The sequence below is a fragment of the Geotrypetes seraphini genome, chromosome 13 (assembly GCF_902459505.1).
Source record: "Geotrypetes seraphini chromosome 13, aGeoSer1.1, whole genome shotgun sequence".
Lineage (NCBI taxonomy): Eukaryota > Metazoa > Chordata > Amphibia > Gymnophiona > Dermophiidae > Geotrypetes > Geotrypetes seraphini.
Window position 1 is genome coordinate 46,026,397 of NC_047096.1, and position 20,401 is coordinate 46,046,797.

At 42.0% G+C, this 20,401-nt stretch overlaps 1 protein-coding gene across 6 annotated transcripts in view; it reads left to right on the forward strand.

Moving 5' to 3' along the window:
• Window positions 1-20,401, forward strand: part of ZBTB44 (zinc finger and BTB domain containing 44) — a 100,745-nt gene that overhangs the window by 53,574 nt on the left and 26,770 nt on the right. The gene's annotated exons all lie outside the window — the stretch shown is intronic.

Below are 20,401 nucleotides of genomic sequence, written 5' to 3' on the forward strand. Positions count from 1 at the left end.
TGCCATCATGTCGACAGAGGCCTTCCAAAACCTGGACAGACTGCCGACAAATATCTTCCTACTTGGGACCATGACACCAATAACGCTTCACGACATTCATTCCTACCTGCACACCTGGCCTTAGTCACATGTACAGAACAAAGATAAACACTATGCAAATGCAGGACCACAAACTAAGTCCTAATATATGCAAACAAAACCCTAAAATGCCAGGCTTTGCATGCAGTACAACATCAGAGAAACAGAAATAAATACATTTCTTCCTGAACAGTGCAAAATATAGACAACAGATGAAAATTTTGAAAACTGACACATTTCAATCACTAAATTGAAAATAAAATCACTTTTCCCTCCTTTGTTGTCTGGTGATTTTCTTTTTCTACTAATTTTTTCCCAATCTCTGCTTGCACTTCCTTCTATCTATGCTCTTAACTGTGTTTCCATGGCCACCTTATTCAATTGCTAGTTTTCTCTCCTTCATTTTCTGCCCTATATCTTTGGCATTAACTTTTAACATTCAGTTTTCTTCCATTTTTTTGCTTCCTCCTCAAATCTATCTACTTTTCCATGTCTCCCTTTCCCATCTTTCCATGTGTACCATATTCTCCCTCTTTCTTCTCCACTATTCCCATCTATCTATAAACAGCATATCTTCCACATTTTTCCCTTCCCCACCTCTCACATCCTTGTGCACCATATCCTCCCTCTTTCTCCTATGGTCTGACATCTGTCTTTCCCCTTTCCCCAATCCAGGTCACTAGTATTTGGCCATAAGCCAAAGAGTATCAACATTCATGCTACCGACCCAGGGCAAGCAGTGGCTTGCTCATATCTTTCTCAATAACTGACTATGGACTTTTCTTCTAGGAAATTAAGAACATAAGAACATAAGAAGTTGCCTCCGCTGAGGCAGACCATAGGTCCATCCTGCCCAGCGGTCCGCTCCCGCGGCGGCCCATCAGGCCCATCACCTGAGTAGTGGTCTATACCTATCTATACCCTTCAATCCCTTTTTCTTCTAGGAATCTATCCAAACTTTCTTTGTCCAAACCCTTCTTAAAACGAGCTATCCGCTCGTACCACAACCTCTGCAATGCATTACAGAACTTAACTGTTCTCTGAGTGAAAAAATATTTCCTCCTATTGGTTTTAAAAGTATTTCCCTGTAACTTCAAGTGTTCCCTAGCCTTTTGTAATTTTTGACTTGTACCCGTTCTGCTCTACTCAGGATTTTGTAGACTTCAATCCTATCTCCACTCAGCTGTCTCTTTTCCAAACTGACGAGCCCTAACCTTTTTAGTCTTTCCTTATACAAGAGGAATTCCATCCCCTTATCATCTTGGTCGCTCTTTTTTGAACCTTTTCTAGTGCCACTATATCTTTCTTGAGATAAGGAGACCAGAATTGAACGCAATACTCCAGATGAGGTCGTACCATGGAGCGATACAGGGGCATTATAGCATTCTTAATCTTGTTAACCATCCCTTGTTTAATAGTTCCTAGCATCTTATTTGCTTTTTTGGCTGCCACCACACAATGGGCAGAAGATTTCAGCATGTTGTCTACAATGACACACAGATCTTTTTCTAGGGCGCTGATCCCCCCAAGGTGGACCCTAGCATCTGATAACTATGATTTGAGTTATTGTTCCCAATGTGCATCACTTCGCATTTGTCCACATTAAATTTCATCTGCCATTTGGATGCCCAGTCTTCCAATTTCCTAAGGTCTCACTGCAATTTTTAAGTCTGAATGCGTTTTAACAACTTTGAACAGTTTAGTGTCATGTACAAATTTACCCTCCCCCTCTCCCTTTTTATGAAGCCACGTTAGCGTTTTTTTTTATCACCGACCGCAGTGGTAAAAGTTCTGACGCTCATAGAAGGGGTGATTAATCACCTCGCTCATCTTGCCATTTTCCAGATCATTTATAAATAAGTTAAATAGCACTGGTCACAGAACAGATCCATGCGGCACTTCACTATTTACCCTCCTCCATTGAGAAAAATGGCCATTTAGCCCTACCCTCTGTTTTCTGGCCGATGACCAATTCCTAATCCACAACTGAACGTTGCCTCCTGTCTCATGACTCTTTAATTTTCTCAGAAGCCTCTCATGAGGAACTTTATCAAAAGCTTTCTGAAAATCTAGATACACAACATAAACAACTCGCCATTATCCACTTGTTTATTCACACCTTCAAAGAAGTCCGGCAAATTGGTGAGGCGAGACCTCCGTTGGCTGAAACCATGTGACTCTGTCCCATTAAATCATGTTGTCTATGGGCTCCTTTTACTAAGATGCTCTAGCGGTTTTAGCATGTGCTTAGCGCGCTACAATACCGCATGCGCTAAATGCTAACGCCTCCATAGAGCTTGCGTTAGTATTTTTCATTTAGCGCATGGTTAGCGTGCGCTAAAAATGCTAGCACACGTTAGTAAAAGGAGCCATATGTGTTCCACAACTTTATTTTTTATAATTGTTTCTACTACTCAGCACTTAAGTCAATCTTACCGGTCCGTAATTTCCTGGTTCTTCCCGGAACCCTTTATAAAAATCAGTGTAACATTGGCCACCCTCCAGTCTTCAGGTACTACAGGTGATTTTAGAGATCAGATCAGCAATTTCATGTTTGAGTTCTTTCAGTACCCTGGGATGAATACCATCCAGTCCAGGTGATTTATCACTCTTTAACTTATCAGTTAGGCTTAGTACGTCTTCCAAGTTCACTGAGATTTCTTTCAGTTCCTCCACATCATCACCCTTGAAAACCATTTCTGTTTCAGGTAGATTCTTATATCTTCTGTATAGACCCAACCAAAGAATTCATTCAGTCTCTCCGCTATGGCCTTATCCTCCCTGAGTGTCCCTTTTGCTCCTTGATCATCCAATGGTCCCACGGATTCCCAGGTTTTCTGCTTCTGATGTACCTAAAAAAAAAAAAAAAAGTTACTATGAGTTTTTGACTCTTTAGCATGTTTCTCTTCATATTCTTTATTTTTTAACTTTATTGGTGCATTGCATCTAAATTGCCAGTGTTTTTTGTTTCTTCTTTTTTTTCATTTGGATCTTTTTTTCATTCTTTAAACCAGTGGTCCTCAAACCTGTCCAGGGGAACCAACAGCCAGGTTTTCATGATATCCCTAATGAATATGCATATATATTCAATAAATATTTTATTATATGAATTCAGTTTATCATGCAACATACAAACATTTATATTTGAGTGGATCACCCAATATAAACCTAAAACAATTTTTCTAATAAAGTTGAAAACCTGGAATTACTGGTATTCCTTAGACAATTGTCCTATTAGTATGAAAAAACCTACGGTAGCCCCCTCCATTGCATGCCTTTACATGTCTAGGTTTGAACAGTTGTATATATGGGAATCATCATTTAAGGATAGTATTTTGGCTTGGAAGCGATTTATAGATGATGTTTTGCTATTATGGTCTGGTTCTCTAGTTTTTTTACACAAGTTTTTACAGTATTTGAAACGTGTGATTCTAATATTTCCTTCTAATCCACAGTATCAAGTAACTGTATACAGTTTTTGAATCTTCAGATATCTGTAGTTAATAACCATCTGTTTTCAGAAAACAGACGGGTCAGAATACTGTTTTACATTATGCTGGTCATCATCTCTCAAAATTTAAAAGACAGTGTTCCAGTGGGTCAATTTTTGCGACTGAAGCGCTTATGTACTGAGCTGCAGGAGTTTAGCCGGCAGGCTCAGGCAATGAGTGACAGATTTCATCAGAGAGGATAGAAACATAGAAATAGACGGCAGATAAGGGCCACGGCCCATCTAGTCTGCCCACCCTAATGTCCCTCCCCTACCTTTGCCCTGTGAATAGATATCCTCATAGTCACCCGTAGGGCTTTTAAGAGAGCAAAACATATCAGAGAGATTGGCTGTTAATGCGCTCAAGGCGAAATCAAGATAACAATGTTACTTGTGTTTTGCCACACTCACATCAGACTCAGCAGATTCATAGGGCTATTAGACACAACTGGCATATTCTTTTCTACATCCAGCTTTGAGGGATTTGCCTCGGTTTTCATATACCCGTGGGAAGAATTTGTCATAAGTGTTCTGACAAATTCCTCCCACAGGTATGTGCAAACCGAGGCAAATCCCAAGCTGGATGTAGAAAAGAATATGCCAGTTGCGTCTTAATAGCCCTACGAATCTGCTGAGCCTGATATGAATGTGGCAATGTAAGTGTTGTCAAACGTGATTGAGAGATAGAACCAAGTACACCATGTGGTAATGTAAGTGTTGTCAAACAGGATTGAGAAATAGAACCAAGTACCTCATGTGATCATTTCAGTGTAATGAGTGTGTTTATTGCAAGTATGTTTTGAAGTGTGATCGTGTCATTGTGCCATCTAATGGGAAGGAGTTTTATTTAAGAACTTATACAGATTGTAATATGAGCCAAGTGGTTTATGGTATAAAGTGTCCTTGTGGGAAGTGGTACATTGGCCAGTCTAAGCGGAAAATTAAGCTGAGAATAGCTCAGCATTTGAGTAATTTGTGGTTAATTAAGTTAGAAACTCCCCTGCTTGGTCATTGGGTAGAAGCGCAGCATGAAATTGATGTCGTGCAATTTGTGGTGTTGATTCAGGTTAAACTTGTTTAAGGTTACCATATGGCTCCAGAAAAAAGGGGACGGATTGAGACATCTGGGTTTTACTTTCATTGAAAGCAACCAAGATGTCTCAATCCGTCCCCTTTTTTCTGGAGCCATATGGTAACACTAAACTTGTTAGAGGGGAGAATGTGTCAGAAGCATTATTACGTAAATCCTGTGTTTTAGGGTAGCACTGATAGAACCTGCATTTTTGTTTAAAATACTGTGTTTTAGGTGGTATAGAGCCTATATTTCTGTCTTACTAGTATTCAGCCATTGTTTTCTGCTGATTAGGTGGAGAAGGGAGGAGCTCTGTTTTACTTCTAAGGTTAATTGCATTATCTTTGGGACATTGCTGTGAACAAGGCTGTCCTGTGAACTTCTAAAAGCTAAGTTACTCAGCATTTCATATTCTGTTCTTTTCACTGGTTTTCAGCATTATATCTGCTTAATTTCTCTTCTCATCCCTATTTCTTACTAAAAAAAAAAAAAAGCACAAAAAAATAAACCTTTCTCTTTCCTCTTTTAAATCTTATTTCCTCTTTCCCTTTCCCTTCATAGGAATAAGGGTAAGACTTATAGTCCCACCAACCCCAGGGACCACTATTCATATATAGAGACCCATATAATCAGGACTACTCAAATCAAGTCACTTCACAACCAATCAAGATTACCTTTATTCTATGCAATCACTGTGGTGCTTTAATTCCAAGACATACTATTTGGAGGCTTAAGGCTTGCCCCATCTGTCTTCAACTTGCCAGTATTAAGGAGGAGCTCTGCAAACTTAAACAGGAATTGAATACAATTAAAGCAGCTTCCATCACTCCACTAAATCATACCAACTTACCACCTCTACCTCAAAGAATAAAACAGCCCAGGAATAAATGGGTCACAGTAGGCTCAGGAAGACTGCGACATGTAACACAGAAACATCCACCTTCACTAATATTTCCACTACAGAATTCCTTCGCTCCACTAGTGCACTGCGATACTCAGGAAAACAGAAGGGAAGTGGGACTGGAACCAATGAAGGTAACTCAAGAGAACAAGCGCACCCTAAGTACAAATAAAAAAGCCAAAAACAGAAAACTATTACTGTTGGGGGATTCCATCATCAGAGGCATTAACCTTGGAACACAGAGCGAGGAGACCAAAATAGTGAAATGTCTTCCAGGATCCTCAGCTACCAGGAGTTCCAGGCAAATACTGACTATAATTAAGGAAGAAACTAAGGATTTTAACACTGATGTTGTTATCCATCTGGGAACAAATGACCTGGCCAACAACTCCACACTTGCAGCACAGAAAGCTTTTCGGGAGCTTGGTGAGGGCGTGAAACCTTTTGTAAAGACTTTAGCTTTTTCTGAAATACTGCCTGCATATGGAATGGGAGAGCAAAGAGTGAAAAACACAGAGGACTTTAATAGATGGCTCAGAGCCTGGTGTCATCAAGAAGGCTTCAGGTTCATAGGAGGATGGGGAAATACATGGAAGGACAAGAAGCTATATTGCACTGATGGGCTACATATTACTACAGCAGGAAAAAGAAACCTTGCAGAGAAATTTAGACAATATTTTTCTAGGCATTTAAACTAGAAGGTGGGGGTGGCGTATGTACGAAGGACAATTATAGAGACCACCCCCGGCAAAAGAAAAGATGTGATAGTAGTAAAGGCTGCAACATAAGCAATATCAGCAACTCATTTCTTAGTATTGCAACGGAAAGTGAAACGACACAAAAATCCATACGAAAAAGGAGATTATCGCTGAAAAATAGCTGGAAAGCGATGACCACAAATGCTCGCAGTCTAAGCAACAAAGTTCATGATCTGCAAGCCCTGATATTAGAGGCAGATCTAGATATTGTTGCTATCACAGAGACATGGTTCAGTGAATCACATGGATGGGATGCAAACATACCGGGATATAATCTTTTTAGGAAGGACAGAGATGGTCATAAAGGTGGAGGAGTAGCTCTCTATGTAAAGATCAATATCCAAGCGACCGAAATGCAAGGGACCTGGGGAGAGGAAGAAGCGATATGGATTGCTCTGAAAAGAGAAGATGGAACTTCTATCTACGTGGGTGTAGTCTACAGACCTCCGACTCAATCGCAGCAAATTGATAAGGATCTGATTGTGGATATCCAAAAGTTTGGAAGGAAAGAGGAGGTTCTGCTGTTGGGAGATTTCAACCTGCCGGATGCGGACTGGAATGTTCCGTCTGCGGAATCGGAAAGAAGTAGGGAGATTGTGGATGCCTTTCAAGAGGCTCTGCTCAGACAAATGGTGACGGAACCCACAAGGGAAAAAGCGATATTGGATCTGGTCCTCACAAATGGAGAGAGTATCTCTAATGTTCGAGTGGGTGCTCTGGGTAGTAGCGATCATCAAACGGTTTGGTTTGATATAACGGCTAAAGTGGAGAGCGGCCGCACGATACTTAAAGTCCTAGATTTCAAACGTACAGACTTTAATGCAATGGGAAAGTACCTGAAGAAAGAGCTGTTAGGATGGGAGGACATAAGAGAAGTGGAAAGACAGTGGTCTAAGCTGAAAGGAGCGATAAAAATGGCTACGAACCTTTATGTGAAGAAAATCAATAAAAACAAGAGAAAAAGGAAGCCGATATGGTTCTCCAACCTAGTGGCTGAGAAAATAAAGGCGAAAGAGTTGGCGTTCATGAAATATAAAAAACCCAAGAAGAGGAGAGCAGAAAGGACTACAGGGTGAAACTGAAAGAAGCCAAGAGAGAGATACGTTTGGCGAAGGACAGGCGGAAGAACAAATGGCTAAAAATGTAAAAAAGGGAGATAAAAATTTTTTCTGATATATTAGTGAAAGGAGGAAGATAAAAAATGGAATTGCTAGGCTAAAAGATGCTGGGAACAAATATGTGGAGAGTGATGAGGAGAAAGCAAATGTGCTAAACAAATACTTCTGTTCCGTGTTCACAGAAGAAAATCCTGGAGAAGGACAGAGATTGTCTGGCAAAGTTACACGAGAAAATGGAGTAGATTCTGCGCCGTTCACGGAGGAGGGTGTTTATGAGCAACTTGAAAAACTGAAGGTGGACAAAGCGATGGGACCAGACGGGATCCATCCCAGGATACTAAGGGAGCTCAGAGAGTTGGCGAGTCCTATTAAAGATTTGTTCAACAAATCTCTGGAGATGGGAGTGATTCCTGGGGATTGGAGGAGAGCGGATGTGGTCCCTATTCATAAAAGTGGTCACAGGGATGAAGCAGGAAACTACAGGCCGGTGAGCCTCACTTCAGTTGTTGGAAAAATAATGGAAGTGTTGCTGAAAGAAAGGATAGTGTACTTCCTTGAATCTAATGGGTTACAGGATCCGAGGCAACATGGCTTTACAAAAGGTAAATCGTGCCAAACGAACCTGATTGAATTTTTTGATTGGGTGACCAGAGAGCTGGATCGAGGACATATGCTAGATGTAATTTACTTGGATTTCAGCAAAGCCTTTGATACAGTTCCTCATAGGAGGCTGTTGAACAAACTTGAAGGGCTGAAGTTAGGACCCAAAGTGGTGAACTGGGTCAGAAACTGGCTGTCGGACAGACGCCAGAGGGTGGTGGTTAATGGAAATCGCTCGAAGGAAGGAAAGGTGACTAGTGGAGTCCCTCAGGGTTCGGTGCTGGGGCCAATCCTGTTCAATATGTATGTGAGAGACATTGCTGAAGGGTTAGAAGGAAAAGTGTGCCTTTTTGCAGATGATACCAAGATTTGTAACAGAGTAGACACCGAAGAGGGAGTGGAAAATATGAAAAAGGATCTGCAAAAGTTAGAGGAATGGTCTAATGCCTGGCAACTAAAATTCAATGCAAAGAAATGCAGAGTAATGCATTTGGGGATTAATAATAGGAAGGAACCGTATATGCTGGGAGGAGAGAAGCTGATATGCACGGACGGGGAGAGGGACCTTGGGGTGATAGTGTTCGAAGATCTAAAGGCGAAAAAACAGTGTGACAAGGCAGTGGTTGCTGCCAGAAGGATGCTGGGCTGTATAAAGAGAGGCGTAGTCAGTAGAAGGAAGAAGGTGTTGATGCCCCTGTACAGATCATTGGTGAGGCCCCACTTGGAGTATTGTGTTCAGTTTTGGAGACCGTATCTGGCGAAAGACGTAAGAAGACTTGAGGCGGTCCATTGGAGGGCGACGAAAATGATAGGAGGCTTGCGCCAGAAGACGTATGAGGAGAGACTGGAAGCCCTGAATATGTATACCCTAGAGCAGGGGTGCCCACACTTTTTGGGCTTGCGAGCTACTTTTAAAATGACCAAGTCAAAATGATCTACCAACAATAAAATTTTTAAAGAACACAAAGCACACTGTACGCATAGAAAATGTTAATTATCATTCCTATTCCAGGGTTTTTCAAAGAGGTCAAAGCAGATGACTCTATGCACTATCACCTCAGTAACAACCATACCCCCCTCCCTTTTTACTAAACCACGATAGCAGTTTTTAGCACAGGGAGCTGCGCTGAATGCCCAGCGCTGCTCTCGACGCTCATAGGCTCCCTGTGCTAAAAAACTCTATTGCGGTTTAGTAAAAGGAGACCTTAGTGTAAAATATAGACAGCAGATTTAAATTCAGACACATTTTGATCACTAAATTTAAAATAAAATCATTTTTCCTACCTTGTCTGGTGATTTCATGAGTCTCTGGTTGCACTTTCTTCTTCTGACTGTGCATCCAATCTTTCTTCCCTTCTTTTAGCCTGTATGTTTCCTCTCCTCCAGACCTCATTCCCTCCCCCAACTTTTCCTTCCTCTCTCCCTGCCCTTTCTTTCTCTCTGCCTCCCTTTCTTTTTTTTCTGTTTCTCTTCTTTCCTTCTGTCTCCCTGCCTGCCCTTTTTCTTTCTTTCTCCCTGCCCTCCCCCAAGCCACTGTCCCTCCATCGGGGACCAGGACCCAAACTGCCATCGGGGACCAGGACCCAAACTGCCATCGGGGACCAGGACCCAAACTGCCATCGGGGACCAGGACCCAAACTGCCATCGGGGACCAGGACCCAAACTGCCATCGGGGACCAGGACCCAAACTGCCATCGGGGACCAGGACCCAAACCGCCATCGGGGACCAAGACCCAAACCGCCACCAATAACAGGCCCGAAAGCCGACACCGCCCCAAGCTCTCCCTGCTTCAGCCGACCAGCACCGCGATCGACCTATTGGGGGAAATGCTGCCGGTTCCTGCCTTCACGGAAACAGAAAGTAGGCAGCAGGAAGAGGAAATGCTTCATTAACCTGTCTCCCGCCTTAGCCCGTAGCGAATGCTTGCTTCAGGGCTCTCAACATGTGCGTGCCGGCTTCCCTTCTCCCCCCTCCCCCCCCGGACAAAACTTCCGGTTTCGGAGGGAAGAGAAGAGAAGCCGGCACGCACACGTTAGAGCCCGGAGCATAAGTTCGCTACGGGCTGAAATCTCCAAGCCGGGTTTTTTTTATTTTTCAGCAGCGGCGGCAGCAACAAATGACAGCTGGGCTCTAGGGAGAATACAGAAGAAGACTGATCGGCCCGGTAGATCAGGACGGCAACACGAGTCTAGCGATCGACTCACGTTGCCTTCCTGAGCTACTGGTCGATCGACGTATTGGGCACCCCTGCCCTAGAGGAAAGGAGAGACAGGGGAGATATGATTCAGACGTTCAAATACTTGAAGGGTATTAACGTAGAACAAAATATTTACCAGAGAAAGGAAAATGGTAAAACCAGAGGACATAATTTGAGGTTGAGGGGTGGTAGATTCAGGGGCAATGTTAGGAAATTCTACTTTATGGAGAGGGTAGTGGATGCCTGGAATGCGCTCCCGAGAGAGGTGGTGGAGAGTAAAACTGTGACTGAGCTCAAAGAAGCGTGGGATGAACACAGAAGATTTAGAATCAGAAAATAATATTAAATATTGAACTAGGCCAGTTACTGGGCAGACTTGCACGGTCTGTGTCGGTGTATGGCCGTTTGCTGAAGGATGTGCAGGGGAGGGCTTCAATGGCTGGGAGGGTGTAGATGGGCTGGAGTAAGTCTTAACAGAGATTTTGGCAGTTGGAACCCAAGCACAGTACCGGGTAAAGCTTTGGATTCTTGCCCAGAAATAGCTAAGAAGAAAAATTAAAAAAATAAAATAAAATAAAAATTTTAAATTGAATCAGGTTGGGCAGACTGGATGGACCATTTGGGTCTTTATCTGCTGTCATCTACTATGTTACTATGTTTAATCTACCAGTGGAGAACTATGGAACCTGTAGGACTTAACAAGGAGGTAGAGTGGAATGTTTTGTAATTAGATCTAAGAGAGTTAGGAGGTGGGAATCCTTTGTAATCAGTATTAAAAATAAATACTTTGCAGGGGTGAGGTCTCATGTATGTATTTTGTAGTATTTTACCATTGTGTCCTTGTGAGTAAGAATGGAAGAGTGATATCCCTGTTGCTGTCATATGATAAATTTAAAGGATTACAGGTAATAAACATTTTTGAAGTGTTAATAATTTATTAAGGAAAATGCAGTTTGTGGATCACTTCTATAAATCGTTATTTGTTATATAGATGCAGGAATAAATGGAAACCTGCGGTTACAGCTCCTGATGACGCTGGTTTAGCAAAACGCAGTATCAGGCTGACTGATAAAACTGTTAGTGTGATAGCAGTGATACAAAGATACAAGATACAATATATTGCTACATGGGATATGGGAAGTACATCTTTAACATAGAGAAAGAACATTTTTGATTCATATGGAATGGACTTTTTTTCAAACTAATAGGACAGTTGTCTAAGAGGAAAACTAGTAATTCCAGGTTTTCAACTTTAATAAAAAAAATTGTTTTAGGTTTATATTGGGTGATCCACTGAAATATAAATGTTTGTATGTTGCACGATAAACTGAATTCATATAGTAAAATATTTATAGAATATATATATGTAAGTATAGCTTCTCATATATTTGCATTGTTCATACTATCTTGGAAGCTATTTTATATGTTTGAAATCCCTGATTGTGTATTAATTGGTTAACTAATGAATATGCATGAGTGAGATTTGCATACTTGTCACTTCCATTATATACAAATCTCTCTCATGCAGGACAGAGTTGGGAACCACTACTTTAAAAGATGGGTTTTTTTTGGCTCTAATAACCTTTCACTTCACCTTTTAGCCATGCCAGCTCTCATTTCCTCTTCTTTCCACCTTTGTTAATACATGGAATACATCTGGTTTGGACTTCCATGATTGTATTTTTAAATAATGTCCTCATCTAGTTTACAGTCCTAATCTTTGCCACTGATCCTTTTAGCTTCTTTTTAACCATTTTTCTCATTTTATCGTAGTCGCCCTTTTGAAAATTAAGTGCCACTACAGTAGATTTCTTTAGTGACATCACTCTAGATATTGGCTCAAATTTAATCACGTTTCCCAGCACACCCAACACAGTTATCTCCTGTACTATGCCCTTCATTCCAGTAATGACCAAATCTAAAATAGCTCCCCTTCTTGTCTGTTCCTGGACTAGTTGTTCCAAGAAGCAGTCATTTAGAACATCTAGGAATTTTGCCTCCTTAGCACTCCCTGATGAAACATTTATCTAGTCAATATTAAGGAAATTATAATTTTTTATTTCAAGAAGAATGTGCTTTGGCACTAATATGAAAGGACCGATGCCCCTAAATTTATAATCATCCATTATTGTACTGTTGCTCAATTTGCCTGCTTTCCTAATACAGTGGTACCTCGGAATCCGAACGCTCCAGAACTCGAACGACTTGGAATCCGAACTTTTTTTTGTAGTTAATTTTGTCTTGGAATCTGAACTCTACTTTGAAATCCGAACACTCTGCACATTGTATGTGTGTGTTTGTGCCCCAGAATCTGAATGCTGCTTTAGAATATTTGTTAATATTTTACCTTAAAATCCAGTATATTTCCTGTTAAAATTTGAGTTTGTGGGACCCAGGAACGGATTAATCCAGTTTCTATTATTTTCAATGGGAAAAATTGTCTTGGAACTCGAACGCTTTGAAACTCGTACATGGTTCTGGAACGGATTAAGTTCGGATTCCAAGGTATCACTGTATCTGAAAACATTTCTATATCTGTCTGCTCGTTCTGTCCCAGGGGACAGTAGTATAACTGATATCATCATTGATCCCAAATTTTAAATATATCTGTATTTTTATCAAAATGTAACACTGCAATATAGCTCTTATCTTAAAAGTTACGATGCCTTCAGACCCATTGCCATCATGGCCAGTGTTTCGATTGCTGCATTGGGGGATTAGTATGCTAAAAAAAATTGAAAATACAACTTCCAAAAGAAAAAAAAAAAGCGGACATAAGCATGTAAATAGAGCTGGACACCTACTAAGATAGCTGCTCATACTTCCATTACTTCAAAAACTGGTAGCTTCTAAGCTACTAAAAAAAAAAGAAACTAAAGTCACATGATCAAATCACCTGGCAAGAACAATGTTTTTGAGGGAACAGTAAATGACTCGGATTCTAGTGGAGAGGAGAGTCGATTGGAATATAATGGTGCCCAGCCTTTTTTGATCAACAGTCTTGGTCATGTTTCAGAGTTCCAGCAAACAAGGTAATCAGAACCAGCAAACCAGAACGAAAATGGTACAGGGTCAGCTGCTATAAATTTGTCAGATTTGAATATTCCACAAACTCAGTTACAAATTTTGGAAAAAGGATTAAATTTTGTACCCACTGTGTTTTGCAATGTGTTTAAAACTCAGGTAGTACTTTATCAGTTTTATAGAAAGATACAATAATGTAGCAGATGTAATTTTTCTATGCATCCACCAACTTCTGATATTTCCATCAAGCACCCTAAATCAAGTTGATATCCACCTGGCTGATATTTCTACTTTTCAGAATTTGATTTTGCAAGATTTAGAATTGGTTGAACAGACCTTTGATTTTAAATCTCAATGTTCAAATTTGACTAGAAAGCAGAAGGAAGCTTTGAATGATTTTAGATCTAATAAAGAATTGGTTATTTTGTGTGCAGATAAAGGGGGAGTAGTTTCTATTTTATAGGCAACAAAATTTATTGGAAGCTAATAGACAACTGTCCGATTCTGTAGCATGCAGGAAACTGCCCAGTAACCCTGGGGGGGGGGGGGTTCTTTACAGACTTCTGTTAAACAGCTGGTATTAGAAACTTTGAATCAAGATATGAAAATGTGATCTATATGATTGTTTCAAGTTTATTAGGTTTCTTGATTAATCGCTTAATCAAACTTCTAAGCGATGTACAAGTTAAAACTTACATTTGTTAGGTGACAATACAATAAATAAAAATATTTTAAAAAAGACAGAATTGCACTTAATTTAACATATTCATAACATTAGGTAAGGAGGAATGAAATACAAATCTTTAAAGTAAAGAAAGAACATTAAGGGAAAATACAGAGGGTTAACAAAATAACAAAATTGTATGTCTTTGTAGTTTAATATATGTGGGAAGTACCTCATGGGCAATCAGAAACAGATTGACTGAACATAAATCTTGTATTATTAACAATGTGATATCTGCCCCACTGGTCCAACATTGGACTGAACAATCTCATTCTTGGGAAGATATAAGATGGGTGATTGACAGCATTCAGCTGGGTGGGAGGGTGAAAATATCAATTACTGTTTGAATTATAAAGAGCAGCGCTGGATTTTTTTTAAACTAAACTCTGTACATCTACATAGACTTAACCTGGAGATTGAATGGTGGTCCATTTAGATTTTTTTTTTTGCAGGTTGCCATTTTTTGTCCTTGTCAGGTGATTTGATCATGTGACGTTAGTTTCATTTTTTAGTGGTTTAGGCGCCGCCACTACTATTTTTTTAAGTAATGGAAGTGCGAACATCTATCATAGTAAGCAGGTCCCCAACTCTATTTAAATGCTTGTTATGACCGTTTTGGTTTTTTTTGGGGGGGGGAAACTGATTGTATTTTCAATTATTTTTAGTGGACCACTCACTCCCCTGATGCAGCAATTGAAACACTGGCCATGTCGGCAGTGGGTCTGAAGGCTTCATAACTTTTTAAGATAAGTTCTATATTGCAGTGTTACGTTTTTGAAATGGACTTTGAAGAAAATAAGTTTGATAAGAATACAGATATATTTTTAAAAAATTGGGACTGATGATGATATCAATTGGAAGGAATGGAAAGTCTAATATGCTCCCAAGAGACAATTAATGTTAGCCTCTTAGTGAAAGCACTTCAGAAGGTTCCTTTAAAAATTTATAAAAAGACAAAAGCAGTAAAGTTATATAGCAGTCATAATTTTTGTTCACGACTGAGCTGGAGAATTCATACATTAGTGTTTGATTTGCTGGGATTATTATTAATCATCTGTTTCGGATGGTGGCATTTTTTTATTCTCCTATGCGCTAGGTAAGTTCTACCCTGTTTATCTTCTTTATTGCTATAATACTGCTTATACTTAAAGTTAAAACAATTGGTAAACCAAAAAATATAAGGCGTTCCAGTGAAGGAAGGACAGGAGTCCTTACTATTGGGTTCTCGTTCCTTACCCGTAAGGATTGCAGAAGGCATCATTTACGGTTTTCTTTAACTCCGCCTCCTTGGTCACTGGGCAGTGCCTCGGTCCCTCAGTTTTTTTCTTTTGCAAAGGAGTTCAGAAGGTATCTTCTTCTTTTTTCCCCTGCTCTGCATCTGTTTCATTGTTTTTAGTATTTTTTTAATCTGATCTTGAGACTTTTTGGTGCTACAGAGGTTCCCAAAGCACCTACCTCACTGGCCTGCACTAACTTTGGGACAGCTCAGGGAGGGTTCCCCTAGAAGCACAGCTCACCCTGAATTTGGTCAGGCACATGAGCGCAGGCTGAATGTCCCTGCGTTGGTCCAGAGGACTGCAAGTAAAAATGCTGGTTGCGTCCTCCTCCCCAAAGACATGCAAGAAGCTAGTGGAGTCAAGTTTTCCAGAGCTGTGAGGTCTGTGTAAAAGGCAGCCCACAGAGATAAGCCCCTGACGAACTTTAGGCTTGTCTGTGGCAGAAATCTTCTCCATGTTCCAGCTGCAGTGAGAATTGATGCAGGCACCGAACTTTCCTATTCTGTGAGTACAGTAGATAAGTGAGACATTCTAGACTCCCTGCCTTGTCCTTCCTGCACCTGCTTTCAGTTTACTTATGTTTCTCCAATCTGATTCTTGGTGACCGGCCAGCCCTTCGGGGTTATGAAGAATCTGTACATATGTTCAACTTGTTAAGGAGTAGTTTCTGAGCAGAACAATAGTTTAACCTGTGACCACTGGTGCCTCTACTTCACATGTGTGAGTGCCTTGTTATTTGTCTTTGCTAGAGGTTATCCATTGCTTTGGAATGTATTGAGGGACTGAGGCACTGCCCAGTAAAACAAGGAGGCGGAGTTGAAGAAAATTGTAAATGATACCTTCTGCAGCCTTTGTAAATAAGGGGAGATAATCCAATAGTCAGGACTCCTGACCCTCCCTATAGCAAAGAAGATTACCAAGGTAAGAACCTAATCTTCTCTTATTTTATTTTTTTTTATTCCCAACGCAACAGAAGTTGGAAAGAATTATACAAAAGGAGTCGAATATCTGTCTGTGTGGAGGCAAAATAACCTCCAAAAATTTAATGGCATGGGATGAAACTTGACATGAAGGAAAAACGTATAAAAAGACACTTCTGGTTTGAGAGAGGTCTAAATCAGACTTAGGGTTCCAGAAAAATGCATTTCTATGGGAAAAAGAGTTCCATCTTCTGTGACATAGAAACTTACATGCAGTAAAACATAGCAGTTAGGAAATTCATTTTTCAATATGTTTGCTCAATTCTGTACTCCCTTACAACTGTCCCCATACATCAGATCCTGTCTGCAACTGCTATACAAGCCAAAAACTGCCCCATCACACAACAAACTATCCCCTGAAACTGCTACCAAGCATACTGCTCCCATACCCAACCTAACCCCTGCAGATCATACAGTACCTTGCATATGACTTTGACACAATATCCCCTAAAAACTGCCCTACCACAAAAAATGGAGGAGTAGCCTAATTGTTAGTGCAGAACGACAGGAACCAAGTTCAATTCTTGCTGTAGCTCCTTGTGACTCTGGGCAAGTCACTTAACTCTTCATTGCCCCAGGTACAAAATAAGTATCTGTATATAATATTGTAACCACAGAAAGGTAGTATATCGAATCCCTTTCCCCTTCCTCAACTCCTGAGAGCCCAGTTAAAACAAAAAAAAAAAACCCACAATTGCATACAATACCCCTCCACAACTCCACTCCACAAATAACTCCATCCTCAAAAATTACTCCCACAATGACTATTTCCATTATACCTGATCTACTGGTCAAAATTGCTCTTCCCTACAAACTACCTCCTATAACTGCTCCACAACCAAAACTACCTCCTGTAGCTTTTCTTTACCCCCCTAAATATCTCCTCTGTCCCACCCCAAAAACTTCCCCCTGTAACTGCCACTCCACCCTTTGCAACTGTATAGACTCCCATAAATTACATCCTACACACATGCACACAGAGGGAAAGAATTCCATGAGCCAGTGCTTCCTACTGTGCATGATTTCACCCCTTGTTATTGGACTTAATTAATTTTTTGACTTGGCTTTCAGAAGTCGCATTTTCTTAGCATCGGCTCTACTGTTCTCCACAAATGTGTTATCCGTTTTACCAGCACGTGGAGGTAGAGAATACCAAATTCTGCCAGTAATATCACCGACATAAGCTATGGTGCTCCCTAAAACAATCCAGTATTTTTCTGTACCTTCAGCAGGTGGTAGTTCATGGTGACAGCACTCCTGTCCTAGCCTTGCTCCCTGCTTTGCTGACTTCAACCGCACAGAGCGCTTGAGCCTAACAAATGCTTCTGGGTCACAGTCTCAGGACCGTACCTGATTCCAGAGCTTGACTCCACAGCCCCTAGTCACACTTCTTAGTACTGTTGTGTGAGGCTTTGACTTGGTCCTGTGGGGCATTGCCTGATGTGTGTAGGCCCCATCCTCCCCCACCCCTCTTGCCCATTCACCCTGTTTAAGTGTACTCCTCATGGGCTCCCTCTGCAGCTACCAGGCTTTTCCAAAAGTGTTCACTTCGACAACACATATACTTTTAAAAAAATTGAAACTAATTTACTTGCCATTTGTCAGCAGCTAATACTATTGTAAAGAATATGGAATTTCCCTCTAGGGTATAAGAACATAAGCAGTGCCTCCGCCGGGTCAGACCATAGGTCCATCCCGCCCAGCAGTCCGCTCCCGCGGCGGCCCGAACAGGTCACGGCCTGTCTGAGTCACCAGAAGGGGCCCCCTTGCCACCTTGGTTTCCCATTGAGTCCTATCTTCCCATCGAAGTCCTAACCCTCCGGTCTTGCACATCCACGACCTGGTTGGATTTCTATACTTATTTCCTGGTTAGCTTTCTATACCTGTGTTACATCCCAGAACCTCTCTCAGTATCCCACGATCCCCCTATCCCTCAGGAATCCGTCCAATCCCTGTTTGAACCCTTGTACCGTACTCTGCCTTATCACTTCCTCCAGTAGCGCATTCCAAGTGTCCACGACCCTTTGGGTGAAAAAAAACTTCCTTGCATTTGTTCTGAACCTATCTCCCTTCAGTTTCTCCGAATGCCCCCTCGTGCCTGTTGACCCCTTCAGCCTGAAGAATCTGTCCCTATCCACCCTCTCTATGCCCCTCATGATCTTGAAGGTCTCTATCATATCTCCCCTGAGCCTCCTCTTTTCCAGAGAGAAGAGCCCCAGCCTATCCAACCTCTCGGCGTACGGGCAGTGTTCCAGCCCTCTTACCAGTTTCGTTGCTCTCCTTTGGACTCTCTCAAGTACCGCCATGTCCTTCTTGAGGTACGGCGACCAATATTGAACGCAGTATTCCAGATGCGGACGCACCATCGCTCGATACAATGGCATGATGACTTCCCGCGTCCTGGTTGTTATGCCCCTCTTTATGATGCCCAGCATCCTGTTGGCTTTTTTCGAGGCTGCTGCGCACTGTGCAGATGGCTTCAGTGATGCATCCACCAGCACACCCAAGTCTCTCTCAAGACTGCTGTCTCCCAACGATGCCCCCCCCAATTTGTAGTCGAACAACGGGTTCTTTTTCCCTATATGCATGACCTTGCATTTTTCCACGTTAAATCACATTTGCCATTTGTTTGCCCAGTCTTCCAGCTTGTCCAGGTCCCTTTGTAGGTCCTCACACTCCTCCCTGGACCTAACTCTGCCGCACAGTTTGGTATCGTCTGCAAATTTTATAACCTCGCACTTTGCCTCCTTTTCCAGGTCATTGATAAATATGGTTCCTTTCACCCCATCCTGGATCTCAAAGGGATGGATGTGAGTCCGGCACTTCAAATTCAAATGCATCACTTAGTCTTTGCTTTAGTGCGGCTGGAGGAGTACTTGACCTGGATGTCACAGAGGCCTACCTCCACTTTATTGCAGATCATCACAAGAGATATTTGCACTTCTGTGTGTTGGGGCCATTTTCCATTTTGGGCCTTGTCCTTTGTCCTGGCTTCAGCACTCCACACGTTTTCCAAAATGATGGGGTGATGGCTGTGCACCTTCAGCATCAAGATATTCGGGTTCATCCCCGCCAGGACAACTGACTGATTTGGCTTTGGAGGCCAGTTTGGCTATCTCACAGGTCATTTCCCTCCTGGAATCCCTGGGCTGGGGTGTCTCAGGGTCCACTTCAACATGGCCAGAGGGATGGTTTTTATTCTGGAAGAGCAGGTAGAGAAGCTCCAGGCACAGATGCACCAGTTGGGCAATCTCCCGGAGCCCTCTATTTGGGATTAGTTGCAACTTTTGGGCTCTGTGGCCGCTATGCTTGAAGGTGGTGCCTTGGGCAAGAGATCGTATGCACCTTCTGCAGCAGGCCCTGTTGTCCTGATGGCCATCGGCCTCACAGAGATTTCATTATCCTCTGCTGCCCAAAGTGAGACTCGGTCTAACCTGGTAAAACAGTCCAGTTTACCTGCTGAGAGGGGTTCCTCTGAATCCCCTACAATGGGTTCTGGTCACCACAGATGCAAGTCTTCTTGGTTGGGGAGCTCATTTTCTGGGTCAGGTGGCACCGGGTACCTGTTTGAGCCAGGAGATGTCCCGGTCCATCAGTCATCTGGAGTCCTGAGTGGTCCACCTAGCTCTGTAGGAGTTTCAGCCACTCTTTGAGGGGAGGGTGGTCAGAGTGATGTTAGACACTTCCATTGTGGTGGCATACATAAAGAAGCAGGGCAGTGTCAGGAGTTGGCTGTGGCACTAGAGGCAACATTTCTCTGTCTGCAGGCCCTTTCAGCTGTTCACATTGTGGTCAAGGACAAGATACAGGTGGACTTGCTCAGTCTCCCCTGGATCTGGGAAAGTGGAAGTTGACACAACAGACCTTTCAGCTCATCTTGGATTAATGGAGCCCTCCACAGTTCGACAATGACATCTGGGATCAGTGCAGAGATGGAGCGCTTCTTCAGTCAGTCAGTCAGGAGATTGAGCCCTGTTTCAACCATGGCTATGTGAGGATCCTCCTTCCATGGCTTCTTAGTAGGCCATCTCTTGCACAGGATTGTGCATTATCCTCATCTGGTCCTGCTAATGGCTCCAGCTTGGCCTTGCAAGCCGTGATATGCACCTTCTGATGATCATCCAGAGGTTTGACCCTGCTCTGGCAAGGGCCAGTAGACATGGAAGATCCTAATTTCTTCT